The following is a 12413-nucleotide window of genomic DNA, read 5'->3' on the forward strand; positions in this document are numbered from 1 at the left end:
TGTTTTCAAACTGAACGCAAAAGTGTGTCCTACCACCATATTTGTTTTATTTGTATACATTCATCACGAATATTCGAAGGAGTATGCAAATGCAGATGAGGATGGAATTTCAGCTCTTGAAAAGAAGCTCTTGCATATCTTATCAGACTATGGAGATGATATTAGTTTTATCCTCATGGGAAATTTCAACGCCCGAACTGCAGATGAAACAGATTGCATAATAAATGACGACACGCACTATTTGTCGCTTAACAATGATTATAGAGAAGAGTCATTTGATATACCAAGAGACTCGTGGGATACACAAATCAACAACTATGGTAGAAGTATTCTTGTGTAAAGTGCTCACATAGTAATTGTGAGGCCATCAGGAGATGTACTTGGTAACTTTACATTGATATCGAGGGCAGGAGCCAGTGTGGTGGACTACATCTAAGTATCAAGTACTATATTTCCTAAAATCAGTGACATGAGTGTGATTCCAAGACCAGAATCGGATCATTTGCCTATAGCATGTATACTGAACAATATTAAAACGCACCAAACTAAAATGCACCGACGATGCTCAGATATCATGGGTACATTTCAGAATGACGGGGATAGTTCGTATTATATGGTGGTGCGTGTCTAATGTTGTTCAGTATACTTTTCATGACGTCATACAGAATGAATTATAGAGGAGTATCAATTCTAAACTTTATGGGAAATCTATGTATTACAATTATAGAAAAAAGATTAAGGATGTGGGTTGAGTTAAATGAAATATTATCCGAAAGTCAAGCTGGTTTCCGCCCTCAATATTCAACTACTCATCATATCTTCACTCTTCAGGCTTTGTGTTCGAAATACTTGTGCAAACCCAAAGGTGGTTTCTTCTGCGGTTCATTGACTTTAAAACGGCATTTGACTTTGTGGACAGAGATTAACTGCTATATATTCTGATTCAATGCGGCTGCCATGGAAAGATAACTATGTTGCTTTAGAAATATGTATGCATCAGTGAAAGCCAGTGTAAACGTGAATACTGACTTAAGAACTCATACTTTTGATACTTCCTGTGAAGTGAACCAAGGGTGTATTCTCAGCCCCGTATTTTTCCTTTTCTACATTAATGAATTTGCAACGGAGCTCTTCCAATCAGGCAACAATGGATTTTTTGTTACTCAAGTGAGTGAGTGAGTTTAGTTAACAAGTATCAAGAAGTAACCTATTCAAGTGCAAGAACTATATTTGATCGGAAAGTGGCACCTATACTACTATACGGTTCGGAAATATCTGATGTAACCGAGAGGGTCCATACTATGTATTTCAAACGGTTTCTGAAAATTGGAAAATGTGCTTCAAATAAAGCCACTCTTAAATGGCTTGGACGTCATCCCATGTATGTATTAACACAGATTCGAGTAATCAAGTTTTGGTTCAACGTTATCCATTACAGTGCTACAGAATGCTAAAAACATTTGATGAACAAGCTGGGCATCCAATGTTAGAATCTTACTACTTGTATTCAGAAAAAGTTTTTCTCACGTCTGGTTGAACCAGGGCGCTGCTAACGTTCAGCTATTCATGTATACTTTCGAACAACGTGACACAACGAAATCAACAGCTCCACTTTTCTCAGCCTTTATTCACAGCCCTACATAACAGACCTAAAATATAAACATCTGATCCGGGCACAAATTTCGTATTTCGAAAAGCAACTTTTAAGTGAACATGTTCAATTTTAATGAGGATGACCCAAGTAATGCTACTTTTGTTCATTCTGTGATGCTGCAGAAACCATGTATTCTTCCGATGTGGCAAATATCAGCGGTACAGAGACAATTCCTACAAGCAACTACAAAATGTCTACAGAGGCCCACTAACTATGATGTCAACTTTGCAATCCGACCCCCTTCCCCAAAGTCATATCCTGCACAGCACTATTTTTACATTATGCTTTCAACGTAAGATCCTAATACAAATTATGGCCACTGTTTCACGAAACTGCCAAATTCTGTGACTGTATTATAGGCCATGAGGCCCATATTACGAAACAAACTTCTGTCTATCTGTCGAATAATAGTAGACATCTACACAGTCAAGTAAATCATGCCGGACTGTGGTTCTCTCACCACACGGGACACACTATGGTGGATCCACAGCCTTCAAAGAGTATGAGAATGGCCAGTACGACATCGTCGCATATGACTTCATCAAATCAGGAGTGACAGCCCAAGTAGATACAACCAGTTGTTGGTTTTAGTGCATGCAACTTCTTTACGCCAACCTTGGTGTCCTGTTTCTATCACATTAGATCACTGTTATAACATCTAATGACAGGTCCGATATCACTGTTTGAGTAGAAGTGGCCTGAAACATTTGTTCACTGCTGTTTTCGCTGTATCATCATCGTGCTACCCATAATGTCAACATGGCTGGGCAACCAATAATACAGCAATGTTGTATTAGCCAGTGGCAAGAGCAATTTCAGTTACAATATATCCAAGATTAAGGGATGATCCGAAGCCACGTTTGTAATTGCCCGAAAACGTGACAGTGCATCGGAAAATCTACATTGTTTATGAAGAGACTGTTGTTGAATGTACCCCCAAGCCTCTGAGTATTGCCTTGGACTTAGTTGTGAATATGGAGCTAGTGTCTGGTAGTCGGGAAGTGATAGGTTTTGATCCATTGACAATCACAGTAGACACATTGGCACCATCCTTTGAATCGTCGCAGAAAGTTGAGTCAAATTGGTTCGTCAGTTGTTTGTAAAGGGATCAGATTGTCAGGCTCTCTGACTTTGTTGACACAAGTCATCGTATCCCAAATGCTAATGGTGTTGATCAATCGATTATTACAGACCGCCGTCGGTTAGCTGGAATACTGCTGAGTGGGTGGAGTCTACTAATGCCTACAAGGAGTAACGGGTATAGTCTTAAATAAACAATTTTACGCACCAGTGGTTACAAATTGTACTTACCGCCTCCGTGGTTTGGTGGTTAGAGCGTCCGCCCGAAAAGCGGGAGGTCTCAGGTTCGATCCCCGACCGCGTCATACCAAAAGACGTTAAAATATGGTCTTGTTGGTCCCTGTCTGGCGCTAGGCATTAATGGGTTTAACAAGGACTGGTCGGCTTGGAGTCAGTATAATGTGTCTGAGTGGGGTATTCATGCTTCGCTGCGACATGGTATCTCAGTGGGCTAGCACTATAAAACCAGCTTAAAGGTCACATGCAACCAAAAAATCAAACATAATTAAAACACAATAATCACTTCTTCATGACATATAATATGCATTGCTGATTATGAAAAAACAAATAAACAAAATTATAAGCGTATAATCGCAAATCAAAAGTGCAATATTTTGTACTTGGGTTTACCTCCCTCGAAACGAAGCAGCCGGGATATCGAACCCAGTCAGAGCGGGTGGGTGTGCACTCAAGTGTAACGGCTGCTTCATTAGCAGATGCCGCCTTCACGGCTCTTTGTTTGTGCATATATAGAGATATTGGGTTTTGTAAATACATGCTCATTTTTTTGTGTATAAGATTTTGCAATCAACAGACATCATAACATGTCATGTGTTCAAGTATCACACCTGCCTGTCTGTGTAATTACATAATGTGACAGAGACCGAACTCGGGCCATAAATCAATGCATTTTGTTTATGGTGTATAGCCTGATTGGTGTTAAGTTCTAATTGCATGTGGTCAATGATAGCAGCTGTGTATTGAATATTGTCATTAGCAGACAGGCAGGCAGACACACAGGTGTCAATAAAACAAGACATTGAGTTTTGTCTGTGACAACGACATATCTATATCACAGTTAGAAATTCTATCAACGCTAAATAATGACATTGCTTTTAAGTATCGAACTGAGAAAGTGTCTCGGTAAGAAGAACGTGTGGTGAAATAGACAAATGAAATTATATAAACAGTTTATTTACTGTCATAACATATAAAAAGCTCGCGCCTGTGAGATATCAACAAAACATTAGAAGAATAGCTCACACCAAAGCCTTCACCGAGTATTCACCCGACAACCCGCTCCCAAGCTGCGCGAAACTATTTACTTGCGCACGTGCTATGAGGGCCGCCCAGCCGATGAAACCCGTTTTCATCTGGGGAAAATTAGTGAAACGTTTGAACTCCGATTTCGCGCGTTTTTTTTCATCGCGTTATTTTTCAACTTTATAAGTTGAATTTGCATTATTGACGATTTGTTTCGGTATGACCATACCGGAAGGTATTAAGTCTGGGCTAGTACAAGCAGCCGCACGTACACATACACACGCATGCACGTCGTCTTATGAGCGAAATATTCTAAAGCACGACGTTAAACCCAATACCACGTCACAAATTATACCGCCTCTACCCTTTCACTAAAGTGGTTGGTCCCACTTCATTGTGCACTAATGCCAACAGGGAATACAAAACACAGACTTTTAAATGGCATTTTATAAGATTTAGTTATATCATTTTCATTTCTTCACACAAAATTACACTACATTACATATTATTGAATAATTAATCGAGATTACATACATTAAAAATCATATTACTGAATTATTAATTGAGATGGCCTTACATTACATTATAAATCATATATTACATCATTAATCAATATGAATTATTTACATATGCACAAATATACAAACACACAAATATACATTTCTGATGACAATGAAACACAAATTTTCACTGAACTGAAGTCATTCGAGCTGTTTGAGTCATTTAAGCCAACTTAATCAAATGTACAGCAGTTGAGAGGAACTCCATGGGGGTCCTGATTCCAGTTGTCAGCTGGTTCTTCAGTCTCTGTGTAGATTCTCTTACGGGATGGGGGACGGGCGCCGTGCGACATCTGCACCAACCTGTTCCTCTCAGCTTTCTCCAACTTCTGCTTGTAGAGTCCATTCTTCACTGAATGGAAAGAAATGACTGTCGTTGCTTCATCTCGGTTCAGTCTGGAAATCTCCTCGTCGTAGATGGTCTGTACTGGCGTTGTCTCATTCTGTACCCGTACCCGCGCTGGCAATCTTCAGAGCTGCTTGATCTTCCTGTGGATGGTTGTGTGGGGACTGATTTCGAACAAACTGTCCGACTGTGGTGCACTTGCCAAGGCAGCCTCCATGAACACACTTTCAGTGTGCGCAGGTCTGTCATCTGGTGTTGAGTCTGTATCGGTAGCCATCTAGTAGTATCTGCTGTCCTCCTTTCTGTGAAGTACTCGACTATCTTTGGGTTTGCCATGATTAGCAAAGAAGACTTTGATTACAAGCATTTTAAAGCAATATATTTCCTTCTCACTAAGAATAATCTCTCTCAATAACAAAACATTTCCTTCTTACTTTGTTTTACTTTCCCTCAATATGTTTTTCTATCCTTCAATCTAATCGTGTGAGATGGAGCATAGCCTCTGCTAATTGCTCTTTGCCCTCTACTCCCCAAATCCCATTGTAGGCATTAGTGCACACTCACTGGACAGTCCACTTGTGTGCAGGTAAGCGTATCGCTGTCACAACAAACTTTGTAGCTATTATTCCCTGTAGCTATTTTCCCCTGCAGGCATTAGTAGACCTAACCGCTGAGTGTGGCGTTAAACAGTAAAGGAACAAAATATCAACAGATGAAAAAAAGACAACGCCTATAACTGATACATACAGACTGACTGGTCATGAAAGCGTGTGTTCAATGCCATTCTACAGGTAAATCCGGTAAATTCGATTGATATACCCAATTACTCTTTCTTCCATCAACAAGAACACTTTTTGCATGCTGAGAATAATACCTCTTTTTTCAAAACATAACATATTTCACAATCAAGCTCTGTGCACAATGGCTGGACTGCCCAATTATTTCCTTTCATCAGGACACTTCTATAATCTGGTTTATCTCGAAGTGTAAATAAGTGACGTCTGGATCATATTGACCAAACTACAATAAATATCTCTCCAAATGCTGATGCCTGGAATCGATTCCAGCTGGTAATTGAGGGTAAAGATAATGTGCCTATTAACATTATCGCTTTGCTATTTGTATAGAAGATAACATTTCATACCTAGATGAAAAAAATGTTTAGAAATCAAACATTCCGTCCGCCACCCTACCTACGTTCCCAGTCACTCAGTCTACGTCTTTGATGCCTAACAGAGATCCTGCCTGAAAAAACCCCAACAATCTGAATAGAATGCTTCGCATCCTACAAAACAAAAACAAAAACAAAAACAGAACAGAAATAATACAGAAAACAACCCCCTACCAAACCTTCGCCTTCAGGGGATCCGCGATTCAGGACACGCGGAGGTACCTATCCTCCTCACAGTCACGAGACAGATCACGACACAGGGACTCAACTCTCCATAAAGGCGTAATGGAATTGCAGAGGACTTACAAATAACTGGATGCGGTCACTAGAACATAAACTGGCACCCAACGATTCCACCTTGACCTTGTATATTGTGGTTGAATGGAACGTTCAAGATGACCAATCGGGGAGTGATCACTTCTCTATCATTCTCAAAACTATCAACCCAGGTGATGATCCACCCCACGGCTGATTGGTCTTTATATACGACACTTTGTTATGAACACAGAAAACATGACCTTTTCAGGAACAGGTAAGGTCCAATGCAGTTGTTTTTGGATAGACTTAATGACACTGCTGACAAAACACTACAAGTCCCTGTAGTTCCATATATTCGCAAACCATGGTTTAGTATTGAATACAAACAAACTAGAAAGTGTGGGAAAAAAGCAGAAAAATACTTTCGCCGACATCCTACACTCCATGATTTAGATAAAGTTAACATTTCCAATGCCGAGGCTCGACGCGCATTTAAACAAAATATGCACCAGTCTTGGAGGAATTATGTTTCCAAAACAAATTCTCACCAATTTCAAAGGTGTGAAACATGATACAAAGGATAACACTTACTGTTCATAGTCTGAAGGGTTGTGACAATTCACTTTATCAACTAATAAAGCTGTCATTGAAGATGATTTATGAAAATATCAGAAACAACTGCAGTCACACAGTGGTGAAGACTAATGACTTTTTTCATTACATGAGCAGCGTACTGCCCTTCAGGACGAACGCTTATAACGTTCGCTATCATCTCTTGAAGTATTTGCTTGATTTGTGTCTTAAAACGCTTTTAAATATATGTGATCAAGTATGGACTTCAGGGAATGCTCCACCTTCGTAATAATGTACAGGATCAATGTGTTCCACAACACAGGTACAAACGTGTCTCACGAAAATCCACACATGGTCACTTGAAAACGGGGTTTAATCTTCTGAATCGAAAACTAATTGAATGCATTTCTGCAGAAACACAAGCCGCATAAGGTCCCTGAACTATTCTTAAATAACACACACATTAAGGAGGCAAAGGTCTTTGGATTTATCTTTGACTCTCAGTTGACTTTCCTGCCTCACATTAAATACCTGAAATGCCTGAAGGTACTTGATTTGTTGAAAGTCCTTGCTAATGCAAAGTGGGAAGGGGATCAAACTACCCCCCTTCACTCATATAGCCTTCATACCTTTGGCTTGAAGGTATTTAATATGCAGCAAAAACGTTAAATGGGAGTCGAAAATAATACCCATGAACTTGACAACCTTTACAACGTTGACAGGGGTGCCATTTAGAAATAGTTCAGGGTCTTAAATGGCTTATATTTATGCAACAATTAATTTTCGATTTAGAAAATGTAAACACGTTTTCAAGACACCATTTATTTATTTTGTTTAAACACAACTCCAGTTGCAGTTCAATAGTATGCATACTTTTACCGCGACAAGAAATATTATAATCATCCATAAAAAATGATCCTTTGACAACCTGTTGATCTTGATACTAAACAATATGACAGACAAAATACTGTCTTGTGGGACGCCCTGATCTGATTGTAATGATCAGACAGGGTAGATTACGCGTGGACTTCCAATTGGCTGTCATTTAAAAAGTTCAATATATCCAAAATCATGTAGATCTTTTTATAATACCATGTTTCCATGTAGTGTAGTATGCTTTTTCTAGATCTCAAAACGATTGTGTTTATTGATTATGGGATTTTTCACAAACGATTCCAAACGCACAAAATGATCAATGGTACTTCTGTTTTTTTCAGAAACAACATAGTATTTCAGTTAGAAGATTGTTTCCACGTACAAAACGGGTCGATTCTTTAGCATGTGTTCCAAAGTTTTTAGTTAGCTAGTTAGTTAAATCGGTCTATAATCATAAGGATCAGTATGATGACGTCCAGGTTTAGGGATGGGAACAATTATCACGGAAATTTTCCAGTCAAATTGAATGTAAATAATTGATCAGCCTGTGGAAACAACCACGTAATGTGCTGAACGGAGAATAATACCGCGTGGTCTGGCTACAGTCTCTTATCTCAGATACAGTAACCTGGATATTGGGGCATAAAACAAGAATATTTTTATCTTTTTATCGAGTAGACCTAAACGTCACATCACTACTAGTACATGATTGAGATCAGTCAATTACCTAGCTTCTCCACCCTGAGAATGAAATTTACAATGGTTTGTACAGTACACAAACTAGTGGTCGGCCTCTGAAGTGTAATGGGTAATACTCCACCCTGCGAATGGGCATGAAATGCATGTGGACCCGTTTTTTTCGCAAATATCTCTTCATCCAATGATCCAATCGATCTTAAACTGTGCAAGTGGATGTTTTGTCAGACAACCTAATCACATTGTAAATCACCGATTTTATGCTTTTGAATTATAGAATCTGTCTATGTAACTGTCAACAAAATAGCAGAACGCAGACTGCTTGCAGAGGGAGGGAGCCAATGACCTGTAACAGCGGCATTTTGGGTCATAAAGGTCAACGTTCGTCTATGTAGGTCAGCTATGCACGTGACAGGTATGAAGAGGTGGCACAGGTCGTGAATAGGGTCAGGTGGGTGCCAACTGTTAACCATCATACGGAGTTTGTTTCTCTGAGTTGTTCAACATTAACCACAAAACCCATTAGTGAGAATTATTCTGTAGGTCAAAATCTTTAAATTTGTAATGTAAATGTCATATTTTGTTTATGCAGTACCTAAGTGGAAATGCATTTAAAGAACACAGAAAGTATATTTACGTTAAATCATTAATCGGACCACCTATGGTTAGAACTCAACAACCTCGGACACAAGCACACACAATCATGCACACTCATTGAAGAAAAGATAGAATGAAGACAAAAGTGTTATGTTTTGATGTCGTTCACATTCCAAATCAAGCAATGCATTTCTAATAGCTTTAAGCATATAGATAGTTAATATTTATATTTTCATGATACTTTTATATGAAATGAGTGTTTCATGTTACACTATAAGTCGCTGGAATTAGTCAGTGCTGTCATTGTTAAAAGAAGTAAGATTTCTTTGAGCATATCTGGCTGGATACTATTATTATCTGTAAATATAATAACAGAATAACATCAAGTTCACTCCATTCTTCCACAGAGGAGTCATCAGTGTCCAGACGAATGACAACTGGATTAACTGTTTGCTCCTTCAAGCCATCTTTGAACCAGTACTCTTTCTCCACCTTTAGACATGTTCAACACATGCATGCCAGCCTGCAATGTCAATGTCACATATAGCAGTGTTGACAATGTGCTTGACATTATTAAACTTGAATGATTGATTTTTCTGGGCAACTGCACTTTTAAGGTCTCTCCAGATAAGTTCGATTGGGTTGAGATCACAGTGGTACGGTGGTAATCTCAAGACCTTATGGCCGTGTTGGCGTAGCATGTTGTCAATGTTCTATGTGGGTGGAGGTTTGTTAGGTTTAATCAAAGAGTACAACTGTGGTATAGTGGCCTTAATTGAAAATTGTATATTGTTATTTGTTAGCCATTGCTGCATATCTGACTTCGTTGTATTGGAAGTTGGGCACCTATTGTTTGGATCTCGAACACTGTGATAGGGAGCATTGTCCATGACAACAAGACTTTTGTAAGGCAGAGCTGGCAACAATTGTTCCTCAACATACTGTGTGAAAACCGTTGAGTTCATTTCTGTATGATAGTCCCTACCATCTGTGCTCTTTGACCGAAATACCAGATCACACCCAGGTAGGAATCCACGGTGGGAACCAGCATGAAGAACGATTAAACGTTCACCTTTGACTGTTGGTATTTTCCTACCATCACTGGGATCAGTGGGTAGCCACTGCCTGGCAGCAGTATGGTTTGCATTGACCCAGGTCTCATCCAGATATATAGGTTCGAACCCATCCTCTCTTGCCTGCTTAATTCTCTCAGATAGTTACACCTTATTTTCACGATATCAGATCTCTCACACATTACAAGTTTCTGGTTTGCTACCTTCTTGTACTTGTATCCAAATTTGAGCAAGTAGTTTGCTTAGCATAAACCTAGAAACATTAATGTCGTGATCCTCTGCAAGGATGTGTTTTAACTTTCTTGTGGACAGGTGTTCATTTCTAGCAAATACCCGGCGAGTGACATCTCTGATGACCCTGATGTCAAAAGAATCTAACTTTGGATGCCTACCTTTTTGTGCAAGGTTTTGTTTATTGGTTGTTGGTTTATTTTTCACAATTTTTAGCACGATGTTCTTTTTCATGCCAAGAGCAAAAGTTGTACGTTTCATGTCATCCGACACCTTATAAATCGGTTTGCTATGTTTGCTCTCTTTTAAAAAAAAATTCAACACATTTCTCATTAAACGTTTAGCATCATCTGAATAAGCTTTCATGATGACAGCTAGAAGTAGTCAATGTGAATGATCCAAACGGTCTATCGCTGTGCAGTGCACAGGTAACTATCATGAACTGCACGTGCATTGACCTTTATGACCCAACACTGCCGCTGTTACAGGTCATTGGCTCCCTCCCTCTGCAAGCAGTCTGCGTTCTGCTGTTTATTTTGTTGACAGTTACATAGACAGATTCTTTAATACAAATGCATAAAATCGGTGATTTACAATGTGATTAGGTTGTCTGACAAAACATCCACTTGCACAGTTTAAGATCGATTGGATCATTGGATGAAGATATATTTACAAAAAACGGGTCCACATGCATTTCATGCCAAACTATAAGTACCATAATCTTGAATGCAACATCAAATCTCAGTCACTATACTGTACCTGAGTTAAGACACGTCCCTGCTAAGTACCATTATCTTGAATGAAACATCAAATCTCAGTCAGTATACTGTACCTGAGTTAAGACACGTCCCTACTAAGTACCATAATCTTGAATGCAACATCAAATCTCAGTCACTATACTGTACCTGAGTTAAGACACGTCCCTACTAAGTACCATAATCTTGAATGCAACATCAAATCTCAGTCACTATACTGTACCTGAGTTAAGACACGTCCCTGCTAAGTACCATAATCTTGAATGAAACATCAAATCTCAGTCACTATACTGTATCTGAGTTAAGACACGTCCCTACTAAGTACCATAATCTTGAATGAAACATCAAATCTCAGGTACCTGAGTTAAGACACGTCCCTACTAAGTACCATAATCTTGAATGCAACATCAAATCTCAGTCAGTATACTGTACCTGAGTTAAGACACGTCCCTACTAAGTACCATTATCTTGAATGAAACATCAAATCTCAGTCACTATACTGTATCTGAGTTAAGACACGTCCCTACTAAGTACCATAATCTTGAATGCAACATCAAATCTCAGTCACTATACTGTACCTGAGTTAAGACACGTCCCTACTTAGTACCATTATCTTGAATGAAACATCAAATCTCAGTCACTATACTGTACCTGAGTTAAGACACGTCCCTACTAAGTACCATTATCTTGAATGAAACATCAAATCTCAGTCACTATACTGTACCTGAGTTAAGACACGTCCCTACTAAGTACCATTATCTTGAATGAAACATCAAATCTCAGTCACTATACTGTATCTGAGTTAAGACACGTCCCTTCTGAGTACCATTATCTTGAATGAAACATCAAATCTCAGTCACTATACTGTATCTGAGTTAAGACACGTCCCTACTAAGTACCATAATCTTGAATGCAACATCAAATCTCAGTCACTATACTGTACCTGAGTTAAGACACGTCCCTACTAAGTACCATTATCTTGAATGAAACATCAAATCTCAGTCACTATACTGTACCTGAGTTAAGACACGTCCCTTCTAAGTACCATTATCTTGAATGAAACATCAAATCTCAGTCACTATACTGTATCTGAGTTAAGACACGTCCCTACTAAGTACCATAATCTTGAATGCAACATCAAATCTCAGTCACTATACTGTACCTGAGTTAAGACACGTCCCTACTAAGTACCATAATCTTGAATGCAACATCAAATCTCAGTCACTATACTGTACCTGAGTTAAGACACGTCCCTACTAAGTACCATAATCTTGAATGCA

The sequence above is a fragment of the Haliotis rubra genome, unplaced genomic scaffold (genome assembly GCF_003918875.1).
Source record: "Haliotis rubra isolate DU_JTF1 unplaced genomic scaffold, ASM391887v1 Scf819, whole genome shotgun sequence".
Lineage (NCBI taxonomy): Eukaryota > Metazoa > Mollusca > Gastropoda > Lepetellida > Haliotidae > Haliotis > Haliotis rubra.